This window comes from Lepus europaeus, chromosome 12 (genome assembly GCF_033115175.1).
Source record: "Lepus europaeus isolate LE1 chromosome 12, mLepTim1.pri, whole genome shotgun sequence".
Taxonomy (NCBI): Eukaryota; Metazoa; Chordata; class Mammalia; order Lagomorpha; family Leporidae; genus Lepus; species Lepus europaeus.
This window is the reverse complement of record NC_084838.1, coordinates 37,900,932-37,913,558: the sequence shown is the minus strand read 5'-3', so window position 1 is coordinate 37,913,558 and position 12,627 is coordinate 37,900,932. Positions and strand designations below refer to the sequence as shown.

General features: G+C 57.7%; 1 protein-coding gene across 1 annotated transcript in view; it reads right to left on the bottom strand.

Moving 5' to 3' along the window:
- Nucleotides 1-12,627, bottom strand: part of PAX5 (paired box 5) — a 181,566-nt gene that overhangs the window by 21,556 nt on the left and 147,383 nt on the right. The window lies entirely within an intron of this gene.

The window sequence follows — 12,627 nt, the reverse complement described above, 5'->3', positions numbered from 1 at the left end:
GAGCAGGCACAGGTGCTTTATCTGCCCCCTGCATTGGCAGTCCCTCCCGCTGTGTGGAAGTCCCCACTGCTCCGCAATCTGTGGGGTTCTCCTGGTGATCTTTTCGATGGAAAGTCTGTATTTGCAAGTGCATTTGGAAAGGATCTGGACAGGAGCCATTTCCAAAGAAGGGAGGTGCCCGTCCCCAGTAGGGAAAGGGGGCTGGGCACAGAGGGGTGGCTGCTGGGGCGCCGGGGCAGCTGGGCCCATAGGCCGGCTCCTGGGTCCTCCTGCTTGCTCATGGGGGTTTCAGGTCAGCGCTGAAGTGGCTGAAGGGTCAAGACGCTGCCTCAAACCCACTCTGGAAGCCAGTGAGGAATAAATCAGCAATTACGGAGGGAGCAGCAGGGGGCAGAGCCACTCCTGTTGGCTGCCCCCCCCCCCCGCCCTGGGAAGGAGCAGGAGAGACAGAGACCCCGTGACCTCAGCCAGGGTCATGGTCAGTCTTTTGATTTTTTAACTGGGTTCCAACTTCCAGAGAGGAACAGAACCTGGGAAAAGAGCACCGTTGCTTCTTTCTGTGGGGTCTGGGTGAGAGTGGGAGGGGACCAGGCTGAACCCCGGGGGGCCTGTGGGAAGGATCTGGCTCAGACAGATCTCAGCAAAGCTTGGGGTGGAGCAGGGGTCTTGATCCGGGCTCACCATGCAAACACCAAGTCTGCGTGAGACGAGACAGACGCGTCCTCGATCACGCCGGGGCAGAACAGGAGGGCGCGTGGCCTTGAGCAGGTCCTTTCCTGGTCCTCATCTGCGCATGCCTGAGCTGACTCCTGGAGTCAGGGCAGCCCTGGCCATCCGCAAAACGGGTGCAGCTACAGACTGCATGAGGGCCGTCTCCCACCCTCAGGGAGGAACAACACACAGACGAGACTTGAGCTCACTGCCTTCCAGGCCTCTCTGTTCCCAAGCCAAGGGCAAGACCACAGCCTGGGGCCTCCTTGAGTCACTGCCTTGTGGCTGGAGTCCTGGGTGGCACTGGCTGGCCTGGGGCTAAACGAATTTTTTTTTTTTTTTAAGATTTTTTATTTATTTACTTGAGAAGGCACTTGGGCCATCTTCCACTGCTTTCCCAGGCCATAGCAGAGCTGGATTGGAAGAGGAGCAGCCGGGACTAGAACCAACGCCGATATGGGATGCCGGCACAGCAGATTGATCTACTGTGCCACAGCACGGGTCCCTGGGCTCCTATCTCACAAGAGGTTGATACCACTTTCCTTGCAACCATCGTTGCTGGTGGTCCCTTGAGGGCAGTTGTCCCTCCAGAAACCCCGCACCCAGAGTGTTCTGGGAGAGGCTGTGCGCGCACCAGGCCCCGATGCAGTGGGGTTTGCCTCAGTACCATGTAGCAGCTCCCGGGATGTCAGCCTGCAGGGCCACGCCCTTCCCTGGGTTACTGAGAGCACGGAGTTGGAGAGTCAGACTCCAGAGGGACAGAGCCCTTCCCCCGCCATCTAGATTTGGCCTTAAGGAAAACCCTCTCCGTAAGCCTTGGGTCCTTAAAACCGTGCTTATTTGTTTTATTTGGCAAGCAGAGAGTGAGTGTGTGTGTGCACTCCCATCTGTTGAGTTACTCCTCCAAATGGCCACCTGGAGCCAGAAACTCACTCCAGGTCCCCACGCAGGTGGCAGGGACCCAAGTACTTGAGCCATCACCTAGCGCCTCCCAGGTTGTGCACGAGCAGGAAGCTGGAATCAGCGGCGGAGCTGGGACTCTGTCCCAGGCACTCTGATGTATAGTGTAGGCGTCGCACGGAGCGTCTTAACCGCTAGGCCGAATGAGTGCCCGCCCCTGGGCCTTGAGCTTCATCTCTGTAGAATGGAGCAGACCACCATGAGGGTCTCCTGGGAAGACACAAGAAGGCGGCCTGGAAATGGCAAAGGCCTGTGTGGTTAAATTCTTAGTGCTGCCATGGACAAAACCTCAGAGTGGCCCGACTGTTGCACGCACCGCCCTGCAGGACGCTGCCCGGGGCACCTCTGACCTGCTCTTCCAGAGAAGGACTGGAGGACACAGCTGTCACCGGGACCCTCGCCCCACTCCGAGCTCCGTGTTCTCCCTCCCACTCCCTCCCGCTTCCTTTCTCGCAGCCTCGCAAGCCGGGGTTTAAGCCTCCCTGCTTTGGGCCCTGTCTTTGTGCCACTGCACATAGACTCCTTATAAAGAAAATTCATTTGTTCAGGGTCACTGCGTGGTTTTTCATTAAAAACAAATTACCCGCATTCAGGGGGGACATCTGGGCTTCGCGGGGCCCGTTAATGACTATATTTCCAGCCTCCCGGCCCGCGTGGACTCCCCCTGCCTGTCACCCCGCGTGCCCGGCCCCCGGAGGACAATGACAGTGACAGTCGAGTGAAAGGGAAAACATGAGGGATGAGGGCGAGAGGCGAGTCCCCTGAGAGGGGAAGGAGGGAAAAGTGAAAAAAATAAATAACTCAAACAGAGGGCAGCAAGGGCCATTGTCTCAGCAGCTTCCAGTGAGAAAACAGCAAACACAGGAAAGGCAGCAGGGGCGTCAAAGGGGAGCTCAGACCCTGTTTAATCACATCGTTGGACCCTAAGTCCTCGACTCTGCACCAGCCAAGACGGGGAGGGGCCGGGGCCGGCGTGGCACTGGGTTAAGCCACTGTTTACAATGCTGGCATCTGACATCAGGAGCGCGATTCAGGTCCTGGCTGCTCTGCTTCTGATCCAGCTCCCTGCTAATGCGCTGGAAAGGCAGCAGAAGCGGGCTCCTGTACCAGGATGGAGTTTTTGGCTCCTGCTATCGCAAGCACTCAGAAAGTGAGCTAGCAGATGGAAGATCTTTCTCTCCCCCACCCCCTTTAGTCTCCTCATTACTCTTTCAAATAATAAATAAATCTTTAAAAAAAGATAAAAAGGGGTATGAGCCGTATTCAAATAAACCCCACCTGTACCTACTGAGCACCTACTCTATGGAGGGACTGATTGGCTGAAGGTTCTGGAAGGGGGGCCATGCCATAGCACAGTAGGTTAATCCTCTACCTGTGGCTCCAGCATCCCATATGGGCACTGGTTCTAGTCCTGGCTGCTCCTCTCCCAATCCAGCTCTCTGGCCCCAGGTCCTGTTGCCCCCGGTCCTGCTGCCCCCTGGCTGGCCGTGCGGCCTGGCCAGGCAGCGCAGGGCTCTAAGCTCGGTCAGCCTGCCTCTGCAGCGGGAGCAGCCCAGCCTCATAGGCTGCTTGCAACTGGGGTTGGCAGGTGGGCATTTCCTTTATAGACTGCAGGGCACTGAGCACATGAGGGGCGGGGGCCTGCTGGTGGCATCGGTCTGTGAGTACGGGCTGTTTAGCTTCACTTGAGAACATTATTTTGGAGGGCAGAAGCCAAGCCTCACTGCTCTCCCTGCCCCAAGGGCTTTGGGCACTGCCAGAGTCCTCTGGATGGAAGTGTCCCACAAAGGTGACCCCTGGGTCATAGGTGGCGCTTGGTTCAGCTGAGGCTGACAGCCAGTGCTGTGGAGTCCAGCCAAAGGGAGTGACACACAGAGAGGCTCAAAGATGTGAGCTGGGTTTAGGAAGACTCCGCTGTGCACCAGAGTGTGCAGAGTGTTCCAGTGTGTCCTGGAACCTTGGCCTCGCTCTGTCCCTGACAACAAACCTAGGAATCATCTCTTCCGGAGCTGCCTTCCAGGGACAGCACCACAGGCAGCTGGGAAGGCTTTAGCTATGCCCCTAATTGAGCCCATTCTTTGAGCCAGACAACAGTGCCGTCTCAATATTAGCAAAACTCTCAGCAAAAGTGCCTCAGGTTTGTCCCCACCCACCCAACCCTTCTGTGTAGAAATCATGGAGCCTGCTAAGCCTGGTGTTCCCGCTGTGGGCTAGCGGCCCCTTGTCTGTGCTCCCAGAGTCCCTGGGCTTACCTGTCACCATACCTGTCTCTCTATTTCACTGACTTACCTGACAAGGTATCCCTAGGCTTACACCTGCCCAAAGTAGCTGCTTGATAAAGGAGGAAAGGAAGGACAGACGGAAGGAAAGGAGAGGATAATGGATGGATGACGGATGGACGGGTGACACATGGATACTACAACCTGCTCATCTCGAGGCCCCACCACTTTAAATTACGCTCAGTAGGAAATCGGGGTCTTTGCCAAGCCCCGCCTTCCCGGATCCCGAGGTACCGCGTCACCCGTCTTGCAGCACACTGTACACCAATGCACCACTGTAAAGACACTTTTTACTCAGAAAACATGGAGAGCTCACTTCTGTGACTTCACTTTTGAAATTATCTGGCCACAAGCGTTTCAGTAGATGATCAGCTTTGGTTTCTCAGCAATCAAGGCTCAGGCATAGAAACCCTTGCAAAGTGAGAAAAATCTAACCCAAAAACTGTTTTCAAATGTAACAATTTCTCTGAGCCTGGAGTAGTGGTGAAGTTAGCATAATGTTACAATTTGTGGACATGGATACAACATTTCTCATGTCAGTTTTCCAGTTTTCTTTTTGAATTTTAGAGGCAAAGAGTTTTTTCACATCTCAAATAGTAAATTCCTAGAAAGCGCTGAGGGCTTCGCCTGGGGCCTCCCCAGTGCCCTGCACTCCCACCGCACCTCACTTCCTGGTCCTGCACCAAGTCCTGTCTAGGACACCAACCCCGCTCCGGTGCTAACTGCAGCAGGGCCCGAGACACACACAAACGTGACAGAAGGAAAAGGAGAGCGAACAGGCGGGAGAGGGCAGGGCGCCGAGCCTCAGCTGGGGACAATGCTGCGGTCCAGTGGCCGAGCGGCTGGCCTGAGCCCTGGGCACTCCTGTGCGGGGAGCTGGCTGGGCTGGGCACTGCCTCCTCATTTCCCCTCTACCAACTCTCAACCACGCAACTCGAGACTCAGAAGCGGCCCCCACGGCCCTCTGAGTGAGAAGTGGCCCCGGGGGGCGTCTGTAGCAGAGCAGCTACAATCTCAGACCCGCTGTTTGGCCAGGTGCCAGGGTGGCTTCCTGGCTGCCCTGGTCCAACCCTTAGGGCTTATCTCCTGGATCCGGGTCCCCTTGCCTTTGCTCAGGCTCTGACTCGGTTGTGAGGGGGCCAGCAAGGCCATCCAGTCTCCCTGGGATGCCGTGCACCTCCCGTGCCCCTCTTTGCACCCCCGAGGACCCCTGGGGTTGGCAAGCTCCACTACACCTGCCCAACGCTCAGATTTCACAAAGATTTCCATTTCTTCTAGAGCATTTCCCGATGATAGTCCTTTCACCTCCTAAGAAGAATCATAACCTAGTTGCTTTGTTTGATGCTTGCTTGTAAGAAACAGCACCAGGGAACCCCAGAGAGAAACTGAGGCCCACTGGACTGCAGAGCTTTATGGACTCACAACCCTGGACTTGGGCCCCGCCAACCGCTGGCGGAAGAGATCCGAAGCCTGGGGGGAACGAGCCCACAGGCTCAGCCCAAGGAGCACCAAGGGGGCCGAGGGGTCCTCGCAGCCTGCTGCAAGCTCCCCGGCACCGCACCCTTCCTGGGCAGGCCTTCCCCTCCAGGACCCTGCTCCTCACCTGTCCTTGCAGTGAGGGGTCTGCTGGGTGTGAAAACAGAGCCGTGCCCAGCACCGGCCCCAGCCTGGGGTGTGCTGCCTCCCCGCTCCTCACTCCCAGGGGAGACGCCTTGCTCGTGAGGACGGAGCACCCGGTGGTGCTGATCTCTGCTGCCTCTCTTGCCTTCAGGTTCCAGATTCCAGTATCTGTAAGCACCCGTCACAGGTGCAGAGGCCCCAAAAACCCATCCTGGCTGGCACAGCAGCTTCAGGGGCTTTCCCCGGGGCGGGGCTGGGGAGGGCTGGCAGCACTGGTACCGGGGTAACCGGAGCTTCTTTCTCCTGTTCCGGCCCTCAGTCATGTCCCCGTCACACGGGACTGCCCAGGGCCAATGTTTCCTCCCTTCATAGCTCTGCATCGGAAGGGAACTGGGGGCATTTGCTACCCACGTGGAACGGAGGCAACAGGGCTCAGGGGCCATTGATTCTGCCAGCAGGGACATGTGTAGGTGTGGATGGCACGGACTCTGCAGCCCCCAGAGTGGCAGGGCCAGGAAGGCCCCTGGAAGCATCCAGTACGGTCTCCCTGTACCTTGCTTCCAAGGTCACTCTCCAAGGTCACACTCTGTCTGCCGCTGGAGTCGGAACCCAGGTCTTCTGAATTCTAGCAGGACCGTCACACCTCCAGCGTCCTCCCCGTCTCTGAGTCTGCGCTCTGCTGATTCTTTGCTTGCCAGTGTGAGTTCAGAATAAAGCCTGTGCAGGGGCGCTGGTATCTCCCTGGTCCCAGTGCCTGGGCCCTCTCATCAGAGTATCCAGACCAGACCACTGCACATTCCTGGTCCCCACCTTGCAGGGGCACAGGCAGCCTCATCGCTTAGACTCCCGTGCAGGTCTGCCCTGGTGCCTGAGTTTGCCACGGGCTGAGGCTCTCAGGCCTGGCCTGGCCTTTCTGTTCCCCCAGGCTTCGGTCCCTCCCAGCTCCTCGCTGGCACACGCTGCTCTCTTACCTATCAGAGCCTTCTTGATCGACAAACTCACCCCTCAATGCCCAGCTCAAATGGCCTCCTCTGGGAAGCCTTCTTGGGCTTCTCCCTCTGGGCCCCAGGCCCCAGCAGACTCAGCAGCCCACTCCTCTGAATTCCTCAATGCTTTGTACATTTCTGGGCTTTAGCTCTGAATACAGCCGTAAGAATGAAAAATGTGTTTTTAATTAATTTATCTATTTGATGGGCAGAGAGATGAGGGCTCTCGTCTGCTAGTTCATTTCTCAAATGCCTGTAAGGGCCAGAGCTAGGAACACAATCCAGGTCTCCCATGTGGGTGGCAAAGACCCTGAGCTGTCACCGCTGAGTCCCCTGAAGCAAGGAGCAGAGCTGGGACTTGAACCCAGGCACTCTAGCGCAGCACATGGGCATCTGAATCACTGGGCCGAACACCTATCCACTTCCCTTCAGTGGGGAGGAGACCTTTTACCTCTGTCACCCCAACCAGACTGTGAGCTTCCTGAGGGCAGGGGCTCATCTGCAACTCCACAGGTAGCCCAGAACCGGCACCCAGAACCTCTCGGGAAATGTCTGAAGAGTGAATGAATGAAGAAATGATTGGCCACCTCTGGTCTTCCCAGTTGTGCCTCCCTCGTTTGTATGCCCGGTGCGACATGGTGACTAGAGGCCACTAGAGGGCAGCAAAGAGTCAGGAACCAGCAACAGGTGTGCATCCCAGAGCCGGGGGGAGGCTGCAGAGGTGTGGAGGGGGCTGAGAAAGTGCCCAGGCCTGAGAGCCAGCAGGATCTGGGCGAGGGCTCAGGAAGGAAGTCAGGGTCAGGAGGGAGGAAGAGGTAGGAAAAATTCTAGGCCACTCTGAGATCAAACACCCATCCGGCCTGATGCGTGGGCCAGGGAGGTACTCAGAGGACGGACCTGTCTCTCATCTGATGCCTGAGTCCTCTCCCCAAGTCCTTACCAGCAGCTTCTGCCAGCCCTCCCGTGCCTGCCCATTCCCATGGCTACAGCTCTGATTAGGAGGCAGGTTCTTTATACAGGGCTAATAGGGTGCCAGAGTGGAGACGCGTGTCAGATCCCATGGTGGCTGAGCTGGGCCTGGCCCCTGCCTGGGGTTGGCCCCACCCCTTCCACAGGGCAGGCCTGCAGAGCATGCAAGACTCCAGACAGAGCAGTCATCCTCCCCTCCCACCCCGGGCCCCAGAACGCTTCCCACCTCCTTGGCTGGTGCCTCCACCAAGGCACAGTGGGCCAGGCAGCTGGGAGAGCCATGGAGCTGGTGTGTGTGCCATAACTCTCAGTGGTGAAGCCACTCTTCCCACAGTGCCCTCCCTTCTCCTGGGCCACGTCCACACTTCTCTCACTAGACCAGATCTTGAGCCTGCGCTCCTGGCCTCTTCCCCCACCTGTCTGCAGAGGCCCCCAGCTGGATGTCTGCACGGCCAAGACCTAGTGCAAACCCTCCCCTGTTGGCTGCCAGCCTCCTTGTCAGCTCCTCTTCCTGACAACCCCGCAGGTCTGGGCTGGGCTGGCTGGCCCACATTCCCATTCACGGGAACCCACGCCAGCCGCTGGGCTCGGCTCCCGCCGTCCTCCGCAGACAGTGCCACACACACTCCACAGCCCAGTGAGGGCCAGGACGCCTTGCCTGGCTGCGCTGACCCTGCCTGGTGCCTGATTTCTCCAGGCCCACAGCGCTCGGAGTCTGCCTCTCGCTCCCACCTGTCAATGCCAGGGCTTTTTTCTCATCAGCTCTCCTGTTGATCCCTGGGCTCTGGAGGGGTGTGGGCTGTGCTGAGGAGTTCCGGATGTGAGGCCAGGCCAGCACCAGGCACACCCTACCCTCTAGGCTTCAGTCTTCCCCCCCACACCCAGCTCAGAGCCCAGTCTACACAGTCATTTTCATCATAATGAACGCTTCTGTGCACCTGATACATGGCAGGGGACGTTCCCAGAGTGTTCACATCACCTGGGGCTCACATCCCTCACTGTGAGGGCCTCAGTCACACGGCTGGTGAGAAGCAGGACAGTGAGTCTGGCTCCAGAATCCATGCTCTCAGCCTCCCACTGCTTTACCACGTGACTGCCACCCCAGCCCCAGCATCCCTGGCTGCAGCCCACCTGCCTCAGACTTGCTGGGGCCATAATGGATTGGGCCAAGCCCTCACTTGAAGCTGAGCCCAAAGTCCTAGTTTTTTTTTTTACTTCAACTACTAGTTCCTGAGTGCTACCGGGTGCCAGGGCCAAGGACGAAGCAGGGAACAAGGAGACAATGCCCTGGTTACGGGGCAGTGCTTCTGTATCCCAGTCTGGAGGGAAGCCAGGCTAGGAAGGAACCCACTCACTGAAATGCCCACTGAGCCAGGCTCCAGGCTCCATGAATGGGAAGAAGTTGCTCAAGACAGGGATGCAGGCGGCCTGGCTTCGGGGGGACCTGGCAGGTGGAATAGTGGCCCCCTCATCCCTACTCCCTGGGATCTGCGATGACGTTAGGTTTCATTGCAAAGGGAAATGAAGGTTGTAGATGGAGACTATCCAAGTGGGTCCAACAGAATCCCAAGAGTCGTCGTAAGGGGAAAAGGGAGGCAGGAAAGAGAAAGATGGCGGTGTGATAAAGACTCCACCCAACGGGCACAAGCCAGGGAGTGGGGCAGCGGCCGCATGCTGGAAAAGGAAACAGGTACCCCCTGCAGTATCCAGATGCTGCAGGTGCTGACCTCCAGACTCGGGCGGCAACGCTGTCTGCATTTCCGGGCACAGTTACAGTCACTTTTGGCTCAGTGATAGGAAAGTCGGGGACGGCCTCTCTGATTAGGGGATACTCAAAAGGATGAGAAAGACCCAGGCAGGCTGGGCAGATGGTAGACGGCTGAGCTGGAGGAAGTCGCGTGTGCCTCCCATCCCTCCTGCTGCCCCTGGGGGACCTCGGGCCTGCCTAGCACTAACAGCTACTCCACATCCTCCCCACTGGCCACTGCCTCCCACTCCATCCCTCACCCTCACCTCCTACTTCTTCAATATAAAACAGGGTAGGTATTTGGTTAGCAGTTAAAATGCCACTCTGGACACCCCCATCCCATACAGGAGTGCCAGGGTTCAAGACCCTGCTTCCTGCTACTGCACACCGGGGAGGCAGCAGGTCATAACTCAGGTACCTGGGTCCCTGCCACCAGGTGGGAGACCTGAGTTGAGTTCCTGGCCCCTGGCTTCTGTCTGGTCCAGGCCTGGGTGTTGACGGCATTTGGGTAATGAGTCAGTGGACAGGAGATCTCTGTCTCTCCCTCTATCTCTCTACCTTTCAAATAAAATAAAATATTTAAAAATATGAGTATAAATATTCTAAAAACAAGAGCCAACATAAAGCATCAGACCATTGAGCAACTTAGCAGGAAGGCATCTAGACGTGCCGGCCACCAGGCCATGGTGAGAAGAGTCGCCAGGAGCACAGGGCTCTGGCCAGGCTTGTTTCGTGCGCATTGTACGGGCAGCTGCCCATCGATCGGCTTCTGCCTCTGCTAAGGCCCAGGACAGGGAGAAGACGGCACTCCCGGGTCTTCCAGGGACCCTGGCCTAAAGCCCCAGAAGAGGAGCCTAGGAAGAGGCTGGCAGGGCAGAGCCCGGGCCTCCCTTACTGACTCATCTCCAAGACAGGGACCTCGACTCCCAGATAAACGGAAGGCCAAGGGCGGTGAACTCTGTTTTCCTCCAGCCCGGAATCCTTAATAGTTTCAAATGCCAGGTCGATACCTGATAGGTTGCACAAATACCTGCAGGCAGGAGCCCAGCAGTTACAGCCATCAAGATGCATGGAATCTTTGGTGCAAAACTTCCGGCATTTGCTTGGGCTGGCCGAAAACACGATCTGAAAACTGACTCCATTCTAAGCTGACACAATATGCCACGATCGCCCTCCTCAACACATACGGAGCTGGCAGGCTGTGGAAACGGAATCCACAAACACGACAGGAGCCATGTTTTGCAGTCACGGGGAAGCCCTGGAGCAGCAGGGGAGGCAGCAGCCTGATGACGGAATCAGGGTTCAAGGTCAGCATGAGGGGCGGGTGTCTGGCTCAGTGTTGGGACACCTGCATCCTAGATCTGAGTGCCTGGGTTCAAGTCCTGCTCCAGTTCAGATTCTAGCTTCCTGCTGATGTGCACCCTGGGAGACAACAGGTAGTGGCTCATGTACTTGGGTCCCTGAAAGCCACAAAGGAGACCAGGATTGAGTTCCTGGCTCCGGCCTGGCACAGCCCCAGCCACTGCAAACATTTGGGGAATAATAGAGTATCTCCACCCCTCCACTCGTGTGTAAGTGTGTGTGTGTGTGTGTGTGTGAGTGAGTGAGTGAGTGAGAGAGAGAGAGAGATAAGAGATAAGAGAGCGAGCAAGCATAGGTCTAAGCTAACAAGCTGACAGGTGATACAGAATGACCTTATAACTATTTCTCCCAGGCTGAAAGTGCCACCAATCCGAGCGTCCCTGGGGCAGTCCCTCCTCTGTGTGTCCCGCAGCGACCTCATCAACAGAGGCCGTCACTTCTAGAAGGAAGCAGCAGCAGCTCACCCTGATGTTGCAGTAGGAAGAACACCCAGAAGATCCCTGGTTTCCATGTGGTTGCACTGCCAGCCAGCCAGAGGCCAGGAGTGGGGGAAGCTGACAGGTGCAGCACAGTCCCTCAGAGGGAGGACACACAGTCCTCCCAGAGCCACCCGTATCTCCATGTGGGCCTCCAAGTCGGGGTTGTGAACTGGCATCATCACCCCGCACCCCGTCGTGATGAGATGGGTGTAACCCCTGCATTCAGAAGCCCAGGAGGCTACAAATCAGAAATCTGAACGAGCGCAGAGTGGAAACCCTGGCTAGGCTATGGTGCATCCATGTGCTGGCCCCAGGAGCTGTGGCTGCTTCGTCTACCTCAGAGGAAGGAAGGGGTGGGGTCTCTGCAGGTGTGATTGCGCTGGGCAGATTATCCTGGGTTACCCGAATGGGCCCTACATTCATGTGGATCCCTACAAGAGGGAGAAGAGGGAGAACTGACCCACACCCAATAGCAGGTGATGCAAAGATCCTGGCCTTGGCGCAGCACAGCCACAAGCCAAGGACAGCCGGGAGCCACTAGAAACTAGAAGAGGAAAGGAATGGGTCTCTTCTTTGGGCTCTGCCGACACCCTGATTTTGGCCCAGGGATGCGGATTCCCAACTCGTGGGCTCTGGCACTGTGAGAGGAACACTTCCGTTGCCTTCAGTCACTAAGCCCATGGAGACTTCTTAGAGCTGCCACAGGAAATGACGACACTGGCCAGTGGCACTGAGCGTGAAGACTGCTCAGCTGTCAAGGTGAACGCGGAGCAGGGCCAAGCTGCCCGCACCACGTGTGCGTCCCCCGGAGCAGGTCACCCCTGCACCCAGGGCAGCTGGGGCTTGCGCTTAGCTCGAAGGGAGGGGCTGGGTCGCCATGGGTTGAGCTGGGCAGTGGTCCAGCCAAAAGCACAGAACAAGGAAGGACACTGACTGGTCAGAGTCCCAGGAGGGGAAGGGAGGGTGGGGAGAGGAGGCTGGGGAGGCACACTGGGGCCAGGCCACAGTGAAGAGTGGTACGGTAGGAAGGCCCAGGACCCCCACCCTGCTGCAAGGTGAGCCCTGTGTGCTGTGGGACAGCCCTGACGCGGTGATCAAGGCCCCCAAGAGACCAGACTGGGGGGTTGTGTCAGGAACAGGAGCCGCAAAGCCATGCCGCTGGGTGGGATGCTGAGCACCATGAACCAGGGCCTGTGCCTGCTGAGCTCGGAGCTGGCCCTGACATGGCGCCTGGTACCAAGCAAGCGAGCCGGGCAGGAGGAGGAAGAGGAGCGAGAGGAACACAGAAGGAAGCAGCAGAGGGAGAGGGAGGAAGGGGGCAGCAGGCGCCCCTGCCAAAATGCCTGCTTTCCTCCCTCCACACTGCGCCCCCTCCCCCATGCCTGAGGACCCTGGGGCTGCCCCGTCCAGGGGCTGCCAGCAGGCACGGCCAGGCTGTGCCCTCGCTTGGGCCTGCGGGTCCCGCTGCCACTGTTAATGGACGAGGGGCAGTCGTCCGTTCCTGCTGGGGACTC